Genomic DNA, 23,951 nt, shown 5'->3' with positions numbered 1-23,951 from the left:
AAAAAGTCAAAATTTAAAAAAAAAAAATTTTTTTTGTTTTAATCACAGGTGTGGGATATTGGGCTTCTGCAGACTGTCCACAGCAGCTGACGATGATCTGCCTCCTGCTGTGGTGGGGAAAGTTTCCATGACTGCACGGCGTTTGGAATTCTGGGCATGTCTCAGAGGGTATATAAATGCTTGCTAGCTAGAGAGCCCCGAGAGGTTGGTGGCCGTGCGAAGAAATTAGGTATCCTGACTGTGAAGATCAAATTTGCCCCAAAGAACTCGATACCCCTAATCAGCAGGAAGTAATCCCCTTTTGGACCACTGATTTTAGTCCGGAAATCTCTTTCTTTTCCTCTCTATCCTTTTTTTCTCTTGTGTCCAGTGTTGGGGAATAAAGGGGTAGAGAAAGGTGGAAGGAAGAACCACAAAGCAGCAAAGGACCAGCTGTAGAGAGACTTCATACTATAACTGGACAGAAAACGATTTTAGCCTTGAATCATTCCTGACTGCTAAAGTTTCTTCATCTGTACAGAGCATGGTAGTCACATCTATTCCGTTCCAGTTGTGGAAAACCTAGAAATTAAGGACCAAATTTAGAGTATCTGGCACTGTGGCAGTGGTCTGTCCTTTCTTACTTCTCTACCCCTTTTTACAAACACGCGTTGCCTTTCAGTGACCTCAAGTAAAGGAAGTAACAGGGTGTGGTGGGAAATAACACACGACCAACCAAGCTGAGGTTATTCCAGGCTCAGCCACCGTGTGACCAGGCGGAAGTTACCTATCCTCCCTGAGCCCAGATGTCCCTGCCTCTAATACTAAATATGCGTTTATAGGAACCTAAGAGCAATTGATTCCGGGCTAGGGGCTACTACTACTGGTAAATGCACCCACAGACTTACAGGAAGGGCCAAGTTGGAAGCCACAGCTGAAATTCTTCGGCCCCAAACTAAATAGGTCATGAGCTGCAAATTAAGCCAACCAGTCTCTATGAAGTTCAGAAGAACATGGGAAAGTCCCGCCTAGGTTTGCACAGTACATACGGACGCAGCCAGTGAAGCAGTTAACAGAAAAGGCTATGAGAAAATGGCCCTACCCTCCGAAGAGTGATAACCTAAGAGGAGGAGGCAGGGGTTGGAAGGAATGTACTGATTCACCGCCCCACCCATCCCCTGCCTCTAATCTCTCTTCCGGAATTTTACAGCCCTCTTTCACTGGGGTGAAGAAGAGGGGGCAAGGCGCGGGTTCCAGTCCTCTGCAGAACCCCCTCTCCTCCACTCCCACCCACCCCGCCCTGCAGATCCGCCGGTACAGGAAGCCTTGGGGCCTGCGTGTCAGCCGCACACCCGGCGGCGTGCTCGCTGCACCCTTCCCTGCGCGCCTGGGTTTGAGGGAGCCCAGCGGGGAGGGAGAGGAGCCTAGATTCTAGGCGACAGAGTTCCTAGTCCTGGTGCCAGTTGGAGCAGGAAATCTTCGGATGGAACCCGCGTCGCACCCGATGGGGCAGGCAGTACACCCGAGACCTCCGTTCCCTGGGCAGTCTGCAGTCTAGATGCCCATCTCTGCGGTCAGGTGTAACTGGATTTCTGCTAGAAAAGATAATTGGTTTTAAGAACTGGGGAAGAAGGGAAAACTTGAGACATGAGGCTCAGGCGTTTTGTCTTAAAGATAGGGCAGCTGAGGCCCAGAGAGGGCCTGATCTGTCCAAGAAGGTCCTGAGAACCAGCCATAGACCGCTTGCTGGTATCTGTCCTCTTGCGTTCAGCTCACAGTATTCTCTGATGCTTCGTGACTCGCTTTCCCTATTTGGCAACAGGAAAATGTCAAAGATGTATTAATAACTGAAGCTAAAACTGTTGGGATCAGTTAGTCTCCCTCCACCCACAATGGACTCGGAAGTAGTAGTTCGCAGCTAACTCTTATTAAACACTGAATGCCAAGGCCCTGTTACTCTAAACATGCTTTGGTATGAATTAATTTGGGTTTTTGTTGTTGTTTTTGTTTGTTTTTTTGTTTTTTGGGGGTTTTGTTTTGTTTTGTTTTTGAGACAATCTCACTATATAGTTCTGGCTATTCTGGAACTCACTATGTAGAGCAGAATGCACTTGAACCGACAGAGATCTGCCTGCCCCTGCCTCTTGCGTGCTGGGACTAAATGTGTGCACCAGTCTTCCACCTTCGAGACAATTTCCGCACTGTGTAGCCTTGAATTGTTTCCTGCCTCTGTTTCCCAATTGCAGGATTAAAGGTGTGTTCCTCCAATACTCCGGGCATTGTAGATAAATTAATTTTAATACTACCCATAAGTAGTATTACCATGATTTTCACATCATTATTCCTTTTTTTTTTTTTAAAGATGTGTGTGTGTCACGCGCACGTTTTGAGTGTACAGCTGCTCTAGAAAACCCTAGATTTGGGTACCCCTGGAGTTAAGTTATAGGCAGTTGTGAACCTCTTGGTTGTGGATGCTGAGAATTTAACTTAGCTCCTCTGGAAAAACACTAAGTGCTCCTAACCACTGAGCTATGTCTTATTCTTACCTTTCAAAGGTTAACATTTATTTATTTTGCTGGGAGAAATGGGTCGAGTGCCACAGAGTACACGGTGCAGGCCGGAGGGTAACCAGCAGTTGTGATTCTCTTTCCAATATGTAGGACACCTGGACCAAACTCAGGTCACCAGGCTTAGCTGCAAATGACATTACTACTGAGCACCTTTAGGGTCCCTGCCCCATTCTTACCTTTTAGTCAACCAATCCATGATAGGGACAGGAGGATTTGAACTCTGTATTTTTCCAGGAAAAGTCAGTCCAGTGCGTATTTTTCCACAGCCCTGCAACCTCAGCCACTGTGCAGTTAGGATCTCTCTCCGCTCTGGACCTCACCTTTAAACAAAAAAAAACTTGCTTCCCGGAGCAACCTCTTCTGGAGTGCTTGGAGATTATCAGTACTCCTGTAAATCTTTAATAGGTGCTCCCTGTCCGGATCATGTTCTTGTTCTTACACTCCGAGACCTCAGAGGACCAGGTTAAGCAAGGTAATCGAGGTCAGACTGTGAACCCAAGAAGACTGCTTCCCTCACAGAGCCCAGCTTTCATCCCCAGCACCCACGAAGAGCGACTCTACTTAACTCCTGTGCTGCCAGAAAACCATCAGATCATCCCTCCCTCTGCTCCCAAGGAGTCCCCTACCCAGTCTCAAGTGTACGTGCGTGCTTGCGTACGTAGGGGCTGAGCAACTGTAGGATTCTTTCTTGGTTTAAAGCCCAGACTGGCAAGCCATCTTTCCTTCGAGTGCAAATACACAGGAGACAAAAGCTGGTTCTCCTCAACCGTTTTCATTTAATGAGAATGAAATTACCAACCCCCCACCCCCCAACACACGATTTGGTCATGGAGAAGCCAGACCTATCAACTCTCCTGAATTCAAATCAGAAACACACTCGGAAGTTTTTGAGGATCAGGGCTCCTTGCAAGGGCCCAGGTGAGCTGGGCTGCAGAGATTGGGTTGTGGTTAAGAGCACTTGCTGCTCTCCAGATACCCTGATTTTTGTTCTCAGTACCCATGTCAGCCTACTGTGAGCTCCAGGGGGTTCTGATGCTCTGACTCTCTCTCTCTCTCTCTCTCTCTCTGTGTGTGTGTGTGTGTGTGTGTGTGTGTGTGTGTTGCAGAGATGACTTAGTAGTTAAGAGTGCTTGCCACTCTTTCAGCGGACCTGAGTTGTTTCCCAGCACCAACATAACAGCAAACAACAACAACAAAAAAAAAATATTTTTAAAGTCCCAGAAAAAGAGGTCCTTGGATCAAGAGATATTGAGGGCCTGACACAAAATTAATAGGGAGGGGACTTATTGTAGGAGAAGGGATTCAGTTCATCCCAGTGTCAGAAAACCTTTCTTCTATTGATGGTTTTGGGGGTGTTTGACAGGATCTCAGTGTTCAGGCTAGCCTCCAATTAGTGATCCTCCTGTCTCAGCCTTTTAAGTATCTGAAACTATAGATGTGCCCCACTACACTTAAGACCTGCTGCTATGCCTGCACCTTTCCCTGCTCTTTCTTCTTTTTCTGCAATTAATATCATTACAGGAAGATTAATGTTTAATAATGAAAAACATCCCTGGAAAATCTGTTCTGTCCTAGAGGAAAAAGAAAAAACAAAACTATCAACCTCCCGCTTGTGTATGTGTATATCAGAAATAAAACTGTTTTGTCTCTACATCAGTTTTCTACATTCGTGTGTCGAGGTTGACTTTGTTCTTTGTAGAGTCTGCCTATGTAACATGGCTGAGCTGTAGTGAACAGGTTCCCTATTGATTGGTATTTGGGTTAGTGCCCTTTTTTTTTTTTTTTTCCTATCACAAACAGTACCGAAACACAGTTTGCACAAACATCTTGGAACTACCAAGAGAAACTTCCTTTTCAAACAAAATGTTTTACCCATTATAATTTTCATCATATACCAAGTGCCCTGATATAAAAAGCTAGTTTCTTATCAAAATCACACAAAACACATTACACACAACAGGGCTTCTTAAATGTTTCCAGTGAAATTCTCCACATGGCAATAGCTAGGGTCATACGTGTAAAAAATGCCAGCTGGGTGTTGTGGCACATGCCTTTATAATCAGCAGGTGGAAGGCAGTGGCAGACCAGTCTTTGAGTTATAGACCAGCCTGGTCTACACAGGAAAACCATGTCCCTAAAACCAACCAAACAAAATAAGCTTAAAATAGATATTCAAATCAAACACTTACTGAAAAAGTTATAAGGAAGTTTATTTTGCTGGGCAGTGGTGGTGTACGCCTTTAATCCCAACACTTGGAAGGCAAAGGTAAGCAGATCTCTGGGAGGCCTCTTTTTGAGGTCACCTTAGTCTACAGAGTGAATTCTAGGACAGCCAGGACAACATAGAGAGAGACCCTGTCTTTGGAAACACACACACACAGACTGGGCATGTAGGTCAGTTGGTAGAGTACTTACCTAGCATGCACAAAGCCCTGAGACTTGACCTCCAGCAGCATCTGAAACTGAGTGCAGAGGGTACATCTGCTGTCTAACCCTCTGGAAGTAAAGGCACAGGATTAGGAATTAAAAGCCATCTGAACTACAGAGTAAGCTGGAAGCCAGCCTGAGCTATATGACATCCTGTCCAAAAATCCAAAAGCAAAAATATTATTTTTAGCTGGTCAATGTTAGCATACACAATCCCAGCACATGGGAGGCAGGCCAGTCTCTGAGTTCAAGGCCAGCCTGGTCTACAAAGCAGGATCCAAGACAGCCAGGACTACATAGAAGAGAGATCCTGTCTCAAAAAAATTTTTTTAAGTCCACAACTGATCTATCAGAGCCGCAGACCAGACTTGGGGAGCTGACTGTGACCTCAAGCAAGCATTTTATAGTGCTTTTAAGCATGAAATCCATAAACATCTGTGCCAAATTATTCCATCAATCAAAATTTAAGGATAGGAAACTTTCTTAAGAATATGTCTTTGTTGTACATTTATACTGTTCCCACTGGCTGGGGTATCCAAATGTGGCAGGTAACATTCATGTCTTTTTTTTTTTTAATTGTTTATTTAATGTATATGAGTACACTGTAACTGTCTTCAGAAAACCAGAAGAGGGCTATAGAAGGTCACCATGTGGTTACTGGGAATTGAATTCATGACTTCTGGAAGAGCAGTCAGTGCCCTTAACCACTGAGCCATCTTTCCAGCTCAGCCTTCATGTCTTAGCTGTACAACCAGCGTGTCAGTTATCCATGCACATGACTCTTTCTGCCAAGTAGGACATCAATTCCCAGGGATGTCTTGAGAACTTAGAACTTTACTCAAATCCTACTCAAAATGGAAGACTTATTTCAAATGGCTTCTTATATTGGTGCAGGTGTCTCTCTTAGGTGGAGGTCCATCCCAGGGGCAGCTTTATAAAAGCAAAAACTATAAAAGCTCATACACAGGTGCAGGAAGTACTGCCTAACATTTGGTTTGGGTCCAAGTTCACTGTGGCTAACTATATAAAGCAATTCTAATTGACCTCTATTGTGACAGGTTTCCAAGAAGACCAAAGTACAGAACATAACAGAATGTTATAACATCACAGCAGCTACCCAGGCCTTAACAAAAAGAGAGAATAGAATCCCCACAAGTTGTCCTCTGACCTCCACATATGAGCCAGGGTATGCTTAAACAGTAGAAGGGAGAGGTCCACACTCACTAACATAAAATAAAATTAAATAAATTAAAGGGCAAAATGTAATAAAAATTTAAGCTGGACTGGAGAGATGGCTCAGTGGTTAAGAGCACTGAATGCTCTTCCAGAGGTCCTGAGTTCAATTCCCAGCAACCACATGGTGGCTCACAGCTATCTGTAATGGGATCCGATGCCCTCTTCTGGTGTGTCTGAGACACAACAGTGTACTCAAATAAAATGAATAAATAAAAAATATTAGAAAAAATTTAAGATTTATTTATATTTATATTTGGGGTGAAGGCATATATCGCCAGTCTCCTGTAGCACAAGCTGACCCTAAACTTACTATGCAGTTGAGGATGACCTTGAACTCTAAACTGAGAGTCAAAGTTATGTCTTAATTACTGTTCCCAAGAGATTCATAAAACAAAATTGCTTCTAACCTGTAAATCCCAAAGAGAGAAACTTCCTGGAATGCTGGGGGCTGTGATTTGTGGGAGACAATAAACAAATTTGTTTGACCCATCTGCACCAGATGTGCTTGATCACATGAGGGCACGAGGCACCTAGACAGAAAGTATGTCAGGATGCCTGCTTGTCCCTGATTGGATCTGATGGGAAATGTAGTGAATTATGGATTTTGCCTTTTTGAGCTCCTACAAAATGTGTCTCATGACCATTTTCTGGGTACCCAGAGATGGAGCTGACCTGAGTCTATCCTGGTCAGTATTTGAATAGGGATTGGTTCAAATTTGGCTTTAAACTGTGTGGTGGTGGTCCCATTCTCAACCAGAGGCTTTAACACATCCGGTGCCACCTCACCAGGCTTCATTTCATGATTGCTTTCTCGTAAATGAAACTCAAGTCAGCAATTTTTTCATATCAAACATTCTAGCACAATACAATCCAACGACATACTAATTCGGTATTTACAACCAAGGGAAGACGGTAAGAAAATATTAAGTCTTTGTTTCCTATAATCGAGCCATTATGTTTTTATAAGACGGAACGCAGAGTAAAACACTGCAGCGTATAACATTCATCTCACATCTGAGCAGAGATGCTTCAGGCGAGTGCTGGCACTGTCTGTCTTGAACTGTGTGCACACCACACCGCCATACTGTATGTTCAGGACCAAGGTCATAGCAAAGCTGCACAATGCATGTGAGATTACAGACGAGCAAGCATCACCATGCCCAGACTACTCGTTTTCAGGGCCATTAGTCCTATGGCTTCATGACATCATTAATCTAGTGGACAAAACTTATCCCTTTAGTCAACAATTGCCCATCAAGGGTCTGAGCATCCAGTAAAGAGATGTACATTTTGTCTTCAAGGAGCTGACATTGGGCCTAAGGTGTGGCTTGCAAGGACCACATGGCAGAAAGAACTAATTTCTGTAAATTTTGTCCTCTTATCTTCACATGCATGCCATGGGACAAGCGCACACGCGCACGCGCACACACACACACACACACACACACACATGCACACAGAGAGAGAGAGAAAGAGAGAGATTTTTAAAATGCTTAAAAAGACATTGACATTAATCTATCAGGATGATCTCAACACCCTGAGATGAGAAAATAAAATGGCACTGAATCCCTGCTTGCTTTAATCCCAGCACCTAGTTGGCAGAGGCAGGTAAATCTCTGTGAGTTCCAAGGCACTTCAGAAGAATAAAGAAGGGACATCTATCCCGCCTAGAGATGAGAAGGTCAGGAGAGGGGGTCTGGAGAGGTGACTCAGTGGTTAAGAGCACTGACTACTCTTCCAGAGGTCCCGAGTTCAATTCCCAGCAACCATATTGGTGGCTCACAACAGTGACAGTATACTCATATAAATAAAATAAATATATTTGATGGCTCAGCGGTTAAGAACACTGACTGTTCTTCCAGAGGTCCTGAGTTCAAATCTTAGCAACCACATAGTGGCTCACAACCATCTGTGTCTAAAGACAGTGACAGTGTACTCATATAAATAAAATAAAATAAATTAAATTAAAAAGAAGGGCAGGAGAGGAAGAAAGGTAAGAACTGGTAACAGCTTGATTTATCAAGGGCTCTGCCCTGTGACACTTAGGTCCTGGAACCCTGCCTAGGGCAGCAGGAAAATAAAGAAAGAATACGCATATCCAGTAAAGCTGGGGGTCAGGTGGGCTTCTCTCGCCAGACCTCAGTGAGTCTGTTATGTACAGCACAGAGGGAGAGCTTAGCTAATCTTGGTCACAGGTCTCTGTGGGTGAGCAGTCTCTGGCTTTGAACATCCGGGTGGGGGAAACTGCACTTGCTGGTCTTGCTAACTTAGCCTGGACGATGGTTCATAAATACTCATCCATGGACTCCAAAGGAAAGTCTTGCCATTTCTCCTGGGCCTGGCCCATGCGGGTAAGGGCTTTGCCAAATTGTTCCACTGGTTTGAGGTTTGGAGTTCTTGACATGACAGTTTGCATCTGAACATCCACCTTTACTCAAGACTTCAGGAGCTAGGGGCTTCCACTTGTCCCTACACAAAGGAAAGGAAGTGAATGCAGCAGCTACCAGAGATAACCAAACAGGTAAGAACACAAGATGCTGGTAAGGAAAATAAACGGGCTGGAGAGATGGCCAAGGGGTTAAGAGTGTGAATGTACTGCTCTTTGAGAAGACCCAACCTTGATTCCCAGCACCCATGTCAGGGATCTAAGGCTTTCTTCTGGCCTCCAGAGGCATCTGCACAATGTGAATGCATTAATACAGACATGTACAAATACATGTAAATTTTTAAAATATTTAAGAGCTGCAAACCAGAGCAGAAGTTTTCAAATGTCCACCCTCTCTCTGACTGGAGGTCGTGTGTGGAATAAGAAGAAATATCTGGTAAAATAGCACATTTTGTCAACATCTCATGGAGCCCAGCCAGCCTTCAATTTTGCTGTCACTGAGAATGATTTTGAAAGCCTGATTCTTCAGCTTCCACCTTCCAAGTGCTAGGATTACAGGCATGTACCACCATGTCCCACTTAAAGTGTGTACATTTGTGAGCTGAATTTCTTCCGTTTAAGGGCACCTCACTAGAATATAGCCCTCCTCCCTTTTTTGGATATAGGAGTGTAAAACAATTGTGGGCACAAAGATCATTGTGTTTGTCTGATCTTTGTGTTTGTCAGACTAAAAAGCCTTCAGACATTTTTATCCCCCATTCTTTTTCTTTCTTTCTTGTTTCTTCTTCTTCTTCTTCTTCTTTTACAAACTTTTAATTTTGATAAAGTCTGAACATGGAGAATCTCTGAGCTAGAGGACTTCTAAGATTCTTCTCGTCTTTGTGATTATAAGATCCTTTGCTCTGCAGTGATTAAGGCCTGGAACTAAATAGAGTTTAGAATCTTTGAGCCAAATTCTTTTCCAACAGATCCTGAGTAAAAATAAATACAAATGTGATCAGCAAGGCAGGAGGAGACAGGAACTTGGTATTCTTTAAAACCTTCTTTATTTTCTGGTTCCCAAACCACAGAATACCTCAAGTATCCATCTATCCTTTCTGTCCTGCTCTGAGGACATGCAGTTCTGTAAAAGAGTGACCACAGAGATCACAGATAGAAGAGATGGGAGGGGGAAGAATCAATTTGGTGCACTTTTCACAAACCTTTAAAAGAGAGCGATTTAAGAGATGATGGGTCTTCATGACCAGCGGCGACTCTGAAGGAAATGCTCACATCCCCTGGCATTCCTCTGAGTGGGCAGGAAAGGAAGGAAAATGGTTTTCTTCCTCCTCCCTTTCTACTTTAAAAGAAAATGGTGACAATGAAAAGCAAAAGTCTCCTGTAATGTCCAATTATGGAGGACAAATGAACTGCTGTTCCTGTAGCTCCTCGGCCAGGCACTGCAGGCCCCTTCCTCCATGCTGCAAAAACTAAGTATTCACCAACACACCTGGCACTGCTGTTTCCATGGTGACCCCTCACCCTTTGCATTCCTTAACTTGGGGCGGAGGCTGGTGCTGGGCACAGTTGAGTTTTCCTATTTCTCCCTGGCTTCTGAAAAATGCAAAGATGAGGGGTAAGGATTCTGATCGCCCTTGCCTGCTTCTTGGCTCCTTGTTTTTCAGTTCCTTTACTGGACCTCACTGGCCAAGGGACCTGGGATGGCAGCAGAGGATGTTTTGATGGAACTTAAGGTGCCTAGATTCAAATTTGCAACTCTTCCAGGAATCCATGTTTCTTCGTTCAAACCTGCCTCAAGCCGGGTGCTAAAAGACCCACAGAGCTAAGGGAATAGTTGGTCAGGGACCAAGCTGTAAGTGCCTAGGGAAAACCAAGTGGGCAGATGACAGAAACTAGCATGAAAGATACCAAACCAGGGGTTTATTCTTTACCTACCTAATCTATCCATCCATCCATCCATCTATGTATCTATTTACCTATCTATATGCCTATCTATGTACTATGTATCTATTTATATGTGTATCCATATATATATATATATATATATCCGTCAATCTCTCTCTCTCTCTCTCTCTCTCTCTCTCTCTCTCTCTCTCTCTATATATATATATATATATATATATATATATATATATATATAAAGTTGAACTTTTCCCCCCATGTCTTCTCTTGACTTTTCATTTTGAGGTGGTGTCTCACTGAATAACCCAGGCTAGCCTCGAAGTAGCAATCCTGCCTCAGCCGGCCACTAGGTCTTTCTAGGCTGGCTCTATCACTTCCTGGGGAGACAAAAAGATCCGAAACCCAAACTGAACTGAGAGGGACTCAGGAAGAGACAGACACTTGGGAGCGAACTGCAGGGTCTCGAAAGCTAAGGGTGAGCACATATGATGGTGCCTGCCTATAATCCGGGACTAGGGAGGCCAAGGCAGGGGTCATGAGTTGAAAGTTTGCCTGGAATTCTCAGCAAGTCCCTGCCTTAAAAACAAACTCACACCCTGCGCACAGACAGAGACCCAAACCCAGACTACCCCAAAACCCAATTCAGTAACCTTAGATAGTTCTGGACTTTAGCCCGTCAGTGTCTTTATTTGTCAAAGGATGGTTGGCCATAACCACACCAATTCCGAGGGGTTTTGCTATAATTCAGTAAGATACTCCGACATGTAAACCACCCGGGGTCCTTAAACAAAAGGACCTGAAGCAGAGTCCCTGACCAAGCAGCAGCCATTGTTTCTTTTCCTAAGCTGGACACCACTGTTCTTACTGTTTCACACATGGAGCCCAGCTTCTGGCTCACACTTCCATAACACAGCTTCGCAACCTTTTTGGACTCTTTTCCTTTGGCCACTTTGCTTCCGCCCTCTCTCCCGCGTTCATGCTGTTGGCTAGCTCTCTTCCAGGTCATGGAGGATACAGTTCACTGCTAAGGTTCCTTACTCAGAGTTACCCTTTTCACCAGCATTCCTAAGCCAAAGGGAGAAAAGATGGCTTGGGGCTGGTCCAGGGGTTGCATCTGTGCCCCGCCCCCCCGCCCCCCCCCCCAGGGAGGGCTTCTCCGGAGATCGGAGGTGGGTGGGGTGGGCAGGGTGTGCGTCACTCCTGATGCAATCTCACACTCATTTCTTGGCCCACTTCCTCCTCCTCAAGTGTTTACTGAAGCCTGAATTCCACAGAAACCTTTGGAAATGTGTGCCTTCAGCAGTAGCAGGCAGCGCGCAAGGCCGTTCCTACTCCACGGAAAGTTTAGGAAGAACGTGTTACTGTGCCCTGGGCTCAGGGATACAGGAGAATCCGGTGGGAGGGGCAAGGAAGGTAGACGGAAAAGAGGAGGCTTGGCTGAAGGACTGACTTCTGCCTCATGCCAGATCCAGCTTCCAGAACCCGCTCTGGGAAAGCTAATAAATAGACTCTTTATCTGAGCCGTGCGGAGGAGGCTACCAAAAGGGGTCTCCAGTGAGGGAGCTGCAGAGGCAGCTTAGAGGCTCATGTCTTCTTTGCCAGAAGAATTCCCAACAGCAAAGCTGCTACTTGCAAGGGCCTTGTTTTCTAGCCATTTGCCCAGTCTGAGGGGCCGCTTGCTCCTCAACCAGATGAGTGTCCTGGAGACATCCTTCGAAGGGCAGGGTGCATGGTTCAGGACGTGGGATTTGGGCATGTATTTGCTAGCTGTCCCGGGCAAGTCATTTCATCGGACCCTCAACTTCCTCCTAACAATAGGAGGATGGTGAGAGTTCACCTCAAAGGTCAGAACCTTTTCCGGCAATGTTTACAATTTCTGAACAGCCATTAGAACCCCGCTTCTCAAGCTTCCTAATGCTGCGGCCCTCTAATACCGTTCCTCGTATTGTGGTGACCACACCCCCCCATAAAATTGTTTCATTGCCAATTCATAACTATAATTTTGCTACTGTTATGATTCATAATGTAAGTATCTGTTTCACAGAATATCTGATATGCGACTCCGGGGGGGGGGGGGTGGGAGGTGGGAATTGTGTGACTTACAGATTGAGAACCACTGCATTAGATGATGGTATTCTTATTTTGTTTTCCTTAGGAATCAAGGCTTAAAGAGTCTTTTCTGAAGCCGAGGCCCAACAGCGGGGCTCTTGTCAATATCTAATGACTATTTCCCAGCTATCAGGAGAGATCAGACTTCCCCGCCCCCAGAGCTGTGAAACCTAGTACCTAAACTTGCTCAAGCTCCTGAGTCATGCAGCAAAACCAGCCCAAGATAATCAGGAGATCAAGGAAACTCAATGCAGAGGGGAAAACCCAGCCACAGGGCTAGGGCTTTCTCATAGGACCGGTCCCACTGCAGGCCCCTCCAATGAGCATTCACTGTGACCATCGCTGAGCAAACCAGCACCTGACACCTGGGTCCTTCCCAGGCTCTGGGACTTCCCAGAGTTAGGTATCAGCGACACCTGGCTCTCTAGTCAACAGCCACGCCTTCCCCTCTTGTTCACTTGGTTTTGCTTTTTTAAAAGACAAAGAGACTCTGTAGCTCTGGCTGGAACTCACTGTGTAGAGCGGTCTGGTCTTAACCTCACTGAGACCCTCCTGTCTCCACTCCTGAGTGCCAGACCTTTGCTTTTAGATGACTCTCCATCCCGCATACCCCACTGCTGGAGGAAGTGACACCCGACTCTCATCTTTACTGTGCACCCATCTCCAAGCCTCTGTGGCTGCTGCTCCGCTACCCCACTATCTCTCCCTGATCGCACTCACCGATGGTCTCTTAATTGCCAGGACCCAAAGGCTGCCTCCACCCTCTGTGTTCTAGCTTCTCTAAGCACTTAACACTGTGGTCAATGTCTTTTGAGGGGTGGTTGGGAGGGGTGTATGCATGTACATGGCCAGAGGTGGATGGCTAGCTTTATCAATTGCTCTCCAACTTGTGTTGGGACAGAGAGTCTCTCACTGAACCTGGGGCTACAATTTAGCTAATCTCCTCCCCAGTGCTAGGAAAACAGGAACATGCCACACTGTGCTTTGTGTGGGTGATGGGTTTGAACTCTCAGCAATCCCTCTGCCTCAGCTTTTTAGGCAGTATGATTGCAGATATGATCACCAAACCCTGCCACTTTAGAATTATCCCTGCTGGGCTTCTGCAAGGACTTTGCCCCTGGTTGTCCTACTGTGCACTGTGCTCCAAACTCTAAGCATTGTTCCTCACAGTCCTTTTGCCCTCCTCATCCTCCCCACAGTTAGCCTGAGTCTGTGTCCGGACTCTTCCCCCCTGTGGTGACTTAATCTGTATCTGAAGCTCTCACTTTCCTCCAAAGGGCGCTCACTACCAAATTGTCTTATCTGCATGACTCTAGGGCAAAAACCCAGGAAAACTCATTGTTGCCAAAATCACCAAAAAGATTGCCACACCCAGCCTCTGTTTCTCCTCCCCTCCTGTGCTCTCAATCTTTCCTGTTTTGTTTGTTTGGGGATTTCTTTGCATTTTTGTTTCAGGATAGGGTCTCATTGTGTAACCCAGGCTGGCCTAGGATGCTCAAAGATCTGTCTGCCTTTGTCTCTCTCTCTCTCTCTCTTTAAGATTTACTTTACGTATGTGCATACATAGTCACTGTCTTCAGACACATCAGAAGAGGGCATCAAATCCCATTACAGATGGTTGTGAGCCACCATGTCGTTGCTGGGAAATGAACTCAGAGCCTCTGGAAGAGCAACCAGTGCTTTTTTTTTTTTTAAGATTTATTTATTTATTTATTTATTTCATGTGAGTACACTGTCAGTGTCTTAGACACACCAGAAGAGGGCATCAGATCCAATTACAGATGGCTGTGAGCCACCGTGTGGTTGCTGGGAATTGAACTCAGGACCTCTGGGAGAGCAGTCAGTGCTCTTAACCACTGAGCCATCTCTCCAGCCCCTGCCTTTGCCTTCTGAGTGCTGAAATTAAAGGCTCGTGCTGGCTTGTTTTGGGTTTTCTGGGACAGGGTCTCTTGTAGCTCAGGCTGACCTTGAACTCACGATATGGCTGAGGATGACTGAGCTTCTGACCTTTATGTTCCCCATTCCTCAGTGCTGGGATTACAGGCAGGTGACCCCAAGCCCGGCGTACGTCATTCTCCGGATCTACAACACAGAGTGTCATACATGCTAGGCAAGTAGTTTATCAGTTGAACTTCTTCCCTAGACCTTCCTATCCCACTTCTTTTCTGGAAACAGAGTCTCACTTATATACCTCAGGCAGACCCAGAGGGTCACAATGCTCCAAATTCAAATGCTGCAGTTGCAAGCCTTGGACCTTGTCCCTTTTTCTTATGGTGATGAATGATTTTTAGCCTGTCCTCTAAGGCCGCTTCCCGGTCCAACTTATAATAACCGTGTTTTTAACTTAGTATAGTTAATATCCCCTTCCTCTCTCCAAGCCTACTGTTTCTACTTTGTAGAGGTCTCCTTTGTGACCTAGAACCCGGATTACATGTTTTGTGTAGTAAGTGGGCTCCAGGCCTTGATTTCTTTTCCCTTGAATGGAACAGCTCTTGAGGTGTCTCCTCATGACAGCCCTGTCTATAAGAATGTACTGATATAACCAGGTCATGCTGGAGGGGTGTCATGAGACCCCTTGTTGACCTCACTGAAGCCTTCCCCACTGTGGCCACAGGGTTGAGAACCAGAGGTCCATGCTCTACCCAAGCTGGAGTCTGAAAACGGGTCAGAGTGACTGCAGCTCAAATGTCACAGGAGCGAAGGGGACTGGCAGCCACTGCGGCACTGGAAAGCCTGTGCCTTGGCTATCCGCAGCAGCTGTCACTCAGCACTAGCAGATGGTTGCCATGGAAACATAGGCCCTTGTCAGATAGTCTGGTTTTCTTATGTGGAATTCCCCTGTTTTTAAATTCCAGGGATTAATTCTTGCTTTTAAATAGCATAGGCTAAACAGTTATTGTTGTCATTGTTGTCATTGTTGCTGTTGTTGTTGTGACTGCTGTTGCCCTCTTTGGTTCGTATTTGGCATTCTGTTTGCAATTGGTACCACGGAGTCAGGTTCAGGCATCAGCCCCAAAGGTGGAGACAGCATCTTCCTGCTGTGCTGCTGAGAGGCAAAGAAAGCCCTGCCCTGCATACAGAGGACCGAGCTGACTGTCCCCACATGCGTGTGTCCAGGCCTAACTCCTTCTGCCTTTCCTCCTGAGCAGGGCTGCATAATAGGTTAATGTTCTTTACCCTGAAGCCAGACAGAGCTAAATTCAACTGATCACCCCATGGAGCTCTGGCCATGTGTCTTGAGCCAGTCATGCTTCCTCTCTGAGCCTCTATGGACCATTTTCCTCATAGGCTATCTGGGCTATATGAGACACTGAGTAGAAAGCTTTGAACACAGTACTTAGTACCCACAGTACTCAGTACCCACAGTACTCAGTGTCCACAGTACTCAGTGCCCACAGTACTCAGTGTCCACAGTACTCAGTACCCACAGTACTCAGTGCCCACAGTACTCAGTGTCCACAGTACTCAGTACCCACAGTACTCAGTACCCACAGTACTTAGTACCCACAGTACTCAGTGCCCACAGTACTCAGTGCCCACAGTACTTAGTACCCACAGTACTCAGCTCCCATAGTACTCAGTGCCCTCATTACTCAGTACCCAGTGAAGGTTGTACTCACTCAATACCCAGTCTCTTTATTGCAGTAGAATTCTTCCTCATCCCAGCCCTCTCTCCATTTGTAAAATTGGGCATGTATCATTTGCTCATAGCACGTATCGCTGTTTTGCCTGCCTCAGTACAGTTCAAAAGAAAAGTCAGGGCTGGAGAGATGGCTTAGTGGTTAAGAGCACCGACTGCTCTTCCAGAGGTCCTGAGTTCAAATCCCAGCAGCCACATAGTGGCTCACAACCATCTGGAATGGGATCCAATGGCTTCTTCTGGTGTGTCTGAAGACAGCAACGGTGTACTTATATATAATAAATAGATAAATCTAAAAAAAAGAAAACATTTTAAAAGAAAAGTCAGTGCTGAAGGTCAAACCCATAGCCTTGTGCTAACAAGCAATTGTAAATGTCTCGAGGGGAAGACCCCATTTTCCCTCTTTGTATGAGGTGGGGTGGGAATGAGGCAGGAATATGTTTTGCACATACTCAGTAACCATGGGTTGCTGCTACAGTACTCAGAATTTCAGTTCTATAGGAAGAAGAATCTTGTCTGTATGTCCCATTCTTATTTCCCAGACACACAGAGAACCCTTGATAAATAAGTATTGAATGAAAGAATGGCCGGCTTCTCATAGCCCTGTCCAGCCAGTGCCTGCAGAGGCCAGTCAGACAGTTTTGAGCCACTATGTGGTTGCTGAGAATTGAACTCAGGACCTCCTAAAGAGCAGCCAGTGCTCTTAACCACTGAGCCACCTCTCCTCTGACCCCAATGCCATTCTATTTTTCTTTTGATGATCCATCCCTCTGTATAAGTTAGGGTTTCATTTGCTGTGACAAAACAGTGTGACCAATGGCACTTACAAGAGAAAAACAGTTAACTGGGCTTGTGGTTTCAGAGGATAGGAGTCCATGATGATGGAGTAATGGTACGGCAGCAGGAACCACTGAGAGTTCACTGAGCCACAAGCAGGAGGCAGAGAGCACACTTGGGATCTCAAAGCCCATCCCCAGTGACGTACTTCCTCCAAGAAGACCACACCTCCTAATCTTTCCCAAGCAGTTCCACCAACTGGGGACCAAGTATTCAAATATATGAACCAATGAGGTCCATTCTCATTCAAACTGCCACCCCCCACCCCTCCTCAAAGTGGCTAGGTGGCCTCAACGCTGAGCCTGTCACGTGACCTATGGCTAGCCAATCAGAGATGGGATTTGTCACAGGACTTGAAGGCTCAGTCAAATACAACCAGAACTGAAACTGCTGGAAAGAGGACATAACTTTCCCACAGAGGAAGTTAAGTTGAGAGACTATAAGCCAGAGCCATGATTGTTGTTAAAAGATGATGTCCCGGGTTTTGGCACCAATGTTTGGAAAAGGATAAAGAGAGTGTGGGGGGATATGGCCCATGGAGGTGTGGTAAGGCCTAGAGGCAAGAGTGATGCCTCTGGGGGATCCCTGTTGGGAATCCCTTCCCCCTGAGGGACCAGCCACACAGCGATGGTATAGTAAAGAATAGAGTTTATTCAGGTCATGGGGGAGTTAAGAGGGGAGTAGAGGCAGAGAGAGAAAAGAAAGGAATAGAGGAGTAGAGGTCAGCCATGAGCATGTGAAGAGAGAGGGGGGAAGGGAAGGGAAGAGGAGGGGTAAGGGCGGGAGAGCAAGAACAAGAGAGAGCAAGAAAGAGAGGAGAGGCCCTTATATAGTGTCAGGTCACTGGGGTGGAGCATACCTGGCTATTGCCAGGTAACTGAGGAGTGGGGTTTACGGAATCCCAACAATGATGTCACAGCTGAGAGTCTCACTAGGCATGAAACACACACACACACAAAGGTCCTTTCCCGACAGTGTCTTTGAGAAGGTGTATCTGGCTGTGCCCAAAACTAAGCCCATGGCTTTTCTACTAAAGATCATCAATTCCTTTTGACTTTATTTATTTAATTTTTATTTATTTATTTTGCTTTCTCAGTGTGAACCCAATTTCTGTCACAGCCAAAAGATTCCTGGGTAATATTGAGATCCTCTGGACAGTCATACTGAATATCTACCTATAGTCTTGTAAGTCCAAAATGATCCTTCACCCACAGAGCAGACCAGCAGCCACATAGGAGCCACCCAGCCCTGCTCCCCAAGGCTACAACGGGTTAGACCAGAAAGTGGACACGGTTCAAAGATATCTAACCAGATTCTCCCTTCTGGGGACTAGAATTTAAGATCAGAGAACTAGGTAGGCTGCAGGTTTAAACAAAAGCGTTATGAATTTCCAAAGTGGGAGAAGGGCATGTTCTCAGCACCGAAGAGAAGCCAGTATGAGGAAGGATAGTAAAGAGGAACCCGCAGAAAGAGAGGCTGGGGGCCATGGTTTCCCAGAGAGAAGGAAACAGAAAGGGCAAAGAAACACTGCTTCCACGTTCCTCACCAGGCTAATTACTTCTCCTCTCGGGCTCCGGGAGACTTCTTTTTGTTCATAATTCGCCTCCCCCACCAGTCCTTCTTAAACTTAAAATAGCGTACTGTTGTTTGTGGTTTTGCTTTCTGTGGCCTGGAGAAGGCCTTTAGGCTTCAGTCGGCCACAACAAGGTCACCACTAAAGCCCTCTTGCCTCTGAAGCTGATCAGTGATCCAGATACCCAAATGTCCACACACAGATACACAGTAATGGACCCTCGAAGATGGTAACAATAGCACCTACCTACGGAGTCCTTTGGAAGACTCAGAGAGGTGAGGGTAGGCAGGAACTCTGAGGACAGAGGAGCCATGTGGCCAAGTGCAGAAAGGTGAGGCCAAAGGCTAGGACCAGTTCTCTGGTAGGGCCCAGCAAGCACAAGAAAAAGAAGTCTAAAGGGACACAGTTTTCCCTCCTACTGCCTCCTCATCTTTTTTGTATCAGGTATTCAAAAACCTCAAAGAGCAAAGGAATGTTCTGGAACTCCATTCTAATGAACTCATCGGACTAGAGAAAACACGCAGGTCCAAGCATGGTGGCCACAATACTGTCAGTATGAAGGAAAAACTGCAGGTGATTGAAATGTCCAACACTATGCTTTGCTTTGTCCGTATCATAAGATGTCACAGAGATGTGAAGGATGATTAGTTCAGCGTTGCCCCCCCCCCCCCACATCCAACCTTAGAAAGGCGGAAATGGGAGTTCAAGACCATCCTTAGTTATACAGTGAGCTTAAGGCCAATGAGACCTTGCCTGAAAAAATAAAAATGAAGCAAGCAAACAAAAAAGATGTGGAAGAGAAAAGACACAGTATTTAACTTTTAAAAAATTATGCTGGGGATTACAGAGATTGGTTAAGAACCATTCGTAATTCTAGATTTAGGGGATCTGATGTCTTCTTCTGGCCTCTGTGGGCATCAGACACATATGCAGACAGAACACTTACACATGAGGCTTGTACTCAGTGGCTGAGAGCACTGGCTATTCTTGCAGAAGACCCAGGTTCACTTCCCAGCAGCAACATAGAAGCTCACAATTGTAACTCCAGTCCCAGAAGATATGATGGCTCTTCTGTCCTTTGAAGGCACCAGGCATACATGTGATGCACATACATACATACATACATACATACATACATAATACATGCATAATACATACATGAAGGCAAATCACCCATAAACATTTTTTAGAAACAAAAAACTCAGTCTGGCATGGCGGTACATGCCTTTAATCCCAGCACTCCAGAGGAAGAGGCAGGCAGATCTCTGACTTTGAGGCTAGCCTGGTCTACAGAGTGAACTCCAGGAGATTCAAGACTACATAGAGAAACCCTATCTCAGAACAAAACAATACAAAACAAAACACCTCATACACATAAGATTAAACTAAACAGCTGGGCATGGTAGCACATGCCTTTAATCCCAGCACTTGGAAGGCAGAGACAGGCAGATTTCTCTGACTTTGAGGCCAGCTTGGTCTACATAGCAAGTCCTAGACAGCCAGGGCTATGTAGAGAGCTTGTGTCTCAAAAACCAATAAATATGATAAATAGATAAATATTAATACAAGTTTTAAAAATGTGCCAGCATAGTAGTGCACATTAACTTCCGTACTCAGGAGACAAAGGCAGTCAGATCTCTGTGAGTTCCAGGACAGCTAGATCTATATAGTGAGGTCTAGTCTCCAAAATGTATATAGGTGCACATATATACACACACATACACATCATCTCTATATGTAATGCTTTGGGTGTGCACATGCATGTCTCTGTATGCATGCAATAGTCTAAGAATGACTTTCCGGACACCACTTTTGCCTCCCACTGTATGGGTCCAGGGGATCAAACTCAGGTCATCAGATATGACTTAAGCCATCTTGCCAGCCCAAAACACAATATTCTTAAATAAGAACAAGCATGGACTCGAATTCAAGATGTTATGTTGTATAACACAGAGTTTGTCTGAAAAAAACTTTAAGGTAAAAATGTAATATAACAAATAACTTCCTTATGTTTTTACATTCTAGCCCCACACAGCCACGCAGAACACCTGCCCTTTCAAAACCTTCATTTTTCTCTGCAGCATTTATGTAGGCCCTGTCCTCTATAAAGATATTGACAAGAATAGATACCCACAGCATATTCTCCAAGTAATAAAGCAGGTTGCAAAAAGATGGCCAAACCCATAAACGGTGCGTGTCTCAGGTCATAGCACATCAGGTGATCTCTTCTGTGTATTTTTACATGTTAGAAGGTGATTTTTCATGATGTACATGAAAAATATCACTAAGGTATTTACATGGGGAGTAATACACCTTGATTTCATTTTCTCTTATGTTATCCTCGTAGCGTGTTTAACCAGATTTTCTCTGATACATCATCATTCTCTGGAACAGGAGAATTTACTTGGTCGTCTGTGAGTTGCTTCAGGCAGTAGTAACCTTTCTTACAGGGAAAAGCACTCTTGAGCCTGGTGAAAATTCTAGACGGCTCACTAGTGCTCTCTAGTGGGCATAAGATGTCAATGCCTGTTCCAGCTAAACAATTCTGTTTTCCAACAGCCAAGATTATCCTCAAAGGCTGATTTCCCATTACTGTTTTCCCTGTAGTCTGAGCACCTGATGCCAGCATCAGGAGATCAGAACCTGGCTCTCAAATACATCATGGTCTTGCTTTACCTAGACTCAGCCCACTATCTGCTCCAAAGCAGAGGCTTTCTTGTCCATTAAAGAGGGCTGGCAGTCAGAGGTATGGACAGTAGAAAGCAGGCTGTAAGAAGACACAGTCATTCTAATCATGAGATCATTACCTTTGTGTGGACTGGAGAGATGGCTCAGAGATTAAGAGTACCAGCTGCTCCTCCAGGAGACCTAGAGAATTCCCAACATCCACATGGTGGCTCAGGATCACTGAGAATTCCCTTATCCTGGGCTTCACAGCACCAGGCATGCACAAAGTGTACTACGCACATACAGGCAAAGCATTTATACACATGAAATAAAGTAAATTTTGTGTTGATGTTGTTTGTCTTTTGAGACAGGGTCTCTCTATTACATAGCTCTTTCCCTGGAGCCAGAGCTATCCTACCAATGTAGACCAGGCTGGCCTCTGATCCACCTGCCTCTGCCTCCTGAGTGTTAGGATCGAAGTCTCAGCAATAAAATTGCGGTGGTTTCGATAAGTGTGGCCTTCTTAGGCTCGTATATTGTAAAGTTTCATCACCAGGGAGTGGCTCTATTTGAAAAGATTAGAAGGATTAAGAAGTGTGGCTTTGTTGGAGAAAGTGTGTCACTGGGGGTAGGCTTTGTTGCTTCAAAAGCCTGTGCCAAGCCTGGCTTGATATATAACAGTTGTCTTTTTTAAGATTTACTTATGGTTCGGGTCGGGGGGCGGAGGGAAGAGCGGACGGGCGGGAGACGCCGGCGCCAGACGAGGAGGAAAGGAGCTGCGACTAGCTGTGTGGAGGCCGCCGAGCCAACGACGCCTGAGCTAGTCGAGCCGCCAAGGACAGTCACGAGGACCATGACACTTCCACAGAGAATGCAGATGGGTCCAACCACGACCCAGTTCAAGCCAATAGTTTCTCTTCCTGAGCAAGAAATTAAAACGTTGGAGGAAGATGAAGAGGAACTTTTTAAGATGCGTTGCAAAGCTGTTCCGGTTTGCTTCAGAGAATGACCTCCCAGAATGGAAGGAGCGAGGCACTGGTGATGTCAAGCTTCTGAAGCATAAGGAGAAAGGGACCATTCGCCTTCTCATGACGAGGGACAAAACCTTGAAGATATGCGCCAACCACTATATCACACCGATGATGGAACTGAAGCCGAAAGCTGGCAGTGACCGTGCCTGGGACTGGAATACCCACGCCGACTTTGCTGATGAGTGCCCCAAGCCTGAGCTGCTCGCCATTCGCTTCCTAAATGCTGAGGATGCACAAAAGCTCAAAACAAAGTTTGAAGAATGCGGGAAAGAAATTGAAGAGAGAGAAAAGAAAGGACCAGGCAAAAATGACAATGTCGAAAGGGTGGCTGAGAAGCTGGAAGCTCTTTCAGTGAGGGGAGGCCAGAGATGAGGCTGAAGAGAAGTCTGAGGAGAAGCAATGAATCACTCTTTTTCCTTTCCCTTTCTTTTTTTGTTTGTTTGTTTGTTTGTTTTAACTTTTTTTCCCTCCAACTTTTGACACCATTGAACATGACTTCAGACATCCATTCCCCAGTGATGAAAATGTACTGTGCTAACTTCCTTTTCCATAGTGGAAACACCTATTTATAGTCATCAAAAATAGTGAATAAAAAATGCCTTTGAAAACCTGAAAAAAAAAAAAGATTTACTTATTTACTTTATGTATGTGAATACACTGTTGCTGTCTTCAGACACACCAGAAGAGGGCATCAGATCTCATTACAGATGGTTGTGAGCCACCATGTGGTTGCTGGGATTGAACTCAGGACCTCTGGAAGAGCAGTCAATGCTCTTAACCACTGAGCCGTCTCTCCAGCCCCCATATAATACTTTTAAAACATAATCTTTTCTTTATTTTTAGTTCATCCCCAAGATCTCAGATTAATAAACATCACAAATATAAAACATATTGCAAACTAAAAAACCTCTACAGTCCTTACCAGTTTAAACACTTTAAAAGTTTAGTTTCTATAAAGATTCAAAGTCTCTTTTTAAAGCCCAAAATTTCTTTTAAAAATTCAAAGTCTCTCAACTGTAGGCTCCTCTAAAATAAAAAATTAGTTTAAATAATGTTTTTCAACAAGGAAAAGCCATGTTGTACACTGGTGGCTCATGCCTTTAATCCCAGCACTGAGGAAGCAGAGGCAGACATAACTCTGTGAGTTCAAGGCCAGCCTGGTCTACAAAGCAAGTTCCAGCACAGCCAGGGCTACAGAGAAACCCTGTCTCAGAAAACCAAAAAGTTAAAAAAATAATAAGAGGGAAAAACCACAGCACAGTCATAATCTGAACAAGGCAAACCCACAGTCCAGCAATGTCAATAATTCACTGTCCACTGTCAATAATTCATTGTCCACTGTCTGGGATTCACTTGTGATCTTGGCTCCTCCAACGGGCTTAAGTCACGTCTCCAGCTCTGCCCTCTGCGGCACACACAGCTTGTTTTCTAGGCTCCGGTTGGCTCCGTTCCACCGCTGCTGCTGTTCTTGGTGGACATCTTGTGGTATTGGCATCTCTAAAGTGCTGGAGTTTTCTGCTGCAACTAGGCTGTGTTTCCCCTAATAGTCTCTCCTCGGCTCTCTTCATGGTGCAAAGCCTCAACTTTTCCCCGG

The 23,951-nt window shown here is 45.3% G+C and overlaps 1 pseudogene across 1 annotated transcript; it reads left to right on the top strand.

The window, feature by feature from the left end:
• The first annotated feature begins 2,972 nt into the window (after positions 1-2,972).
• Positions 2,973-22,760, top strand: LOC308424313 (ran-specific GTPase-activating protein-like; annotated as a pseudogene). Its single transcript has 2 exons — positions 2,973-3,187; positions 22,151-22,760. The product of its transcript is annotated as a ran-specific GTPase-activating protein-like (transcript).
• Positions 22,761-23,951: the final 1,191 nt, after the last annotated feature.

Source organism: Micromys minutus (genome assembly GCF_963924665.1).
Source record: "Micromys minutus genome assembly, chromosome: 9".
Lineage (NCBI taxonomy): Eukaryota > Metazoa > Chordata > Mammalia > Rodentia > Muridae > Micromys > Micromys minutus.
The sequence above is the reverse complement of the archived record's forward strand: the minus strand, read 5'-3'. Positions and strand labels throughout refer to the sequence as shown.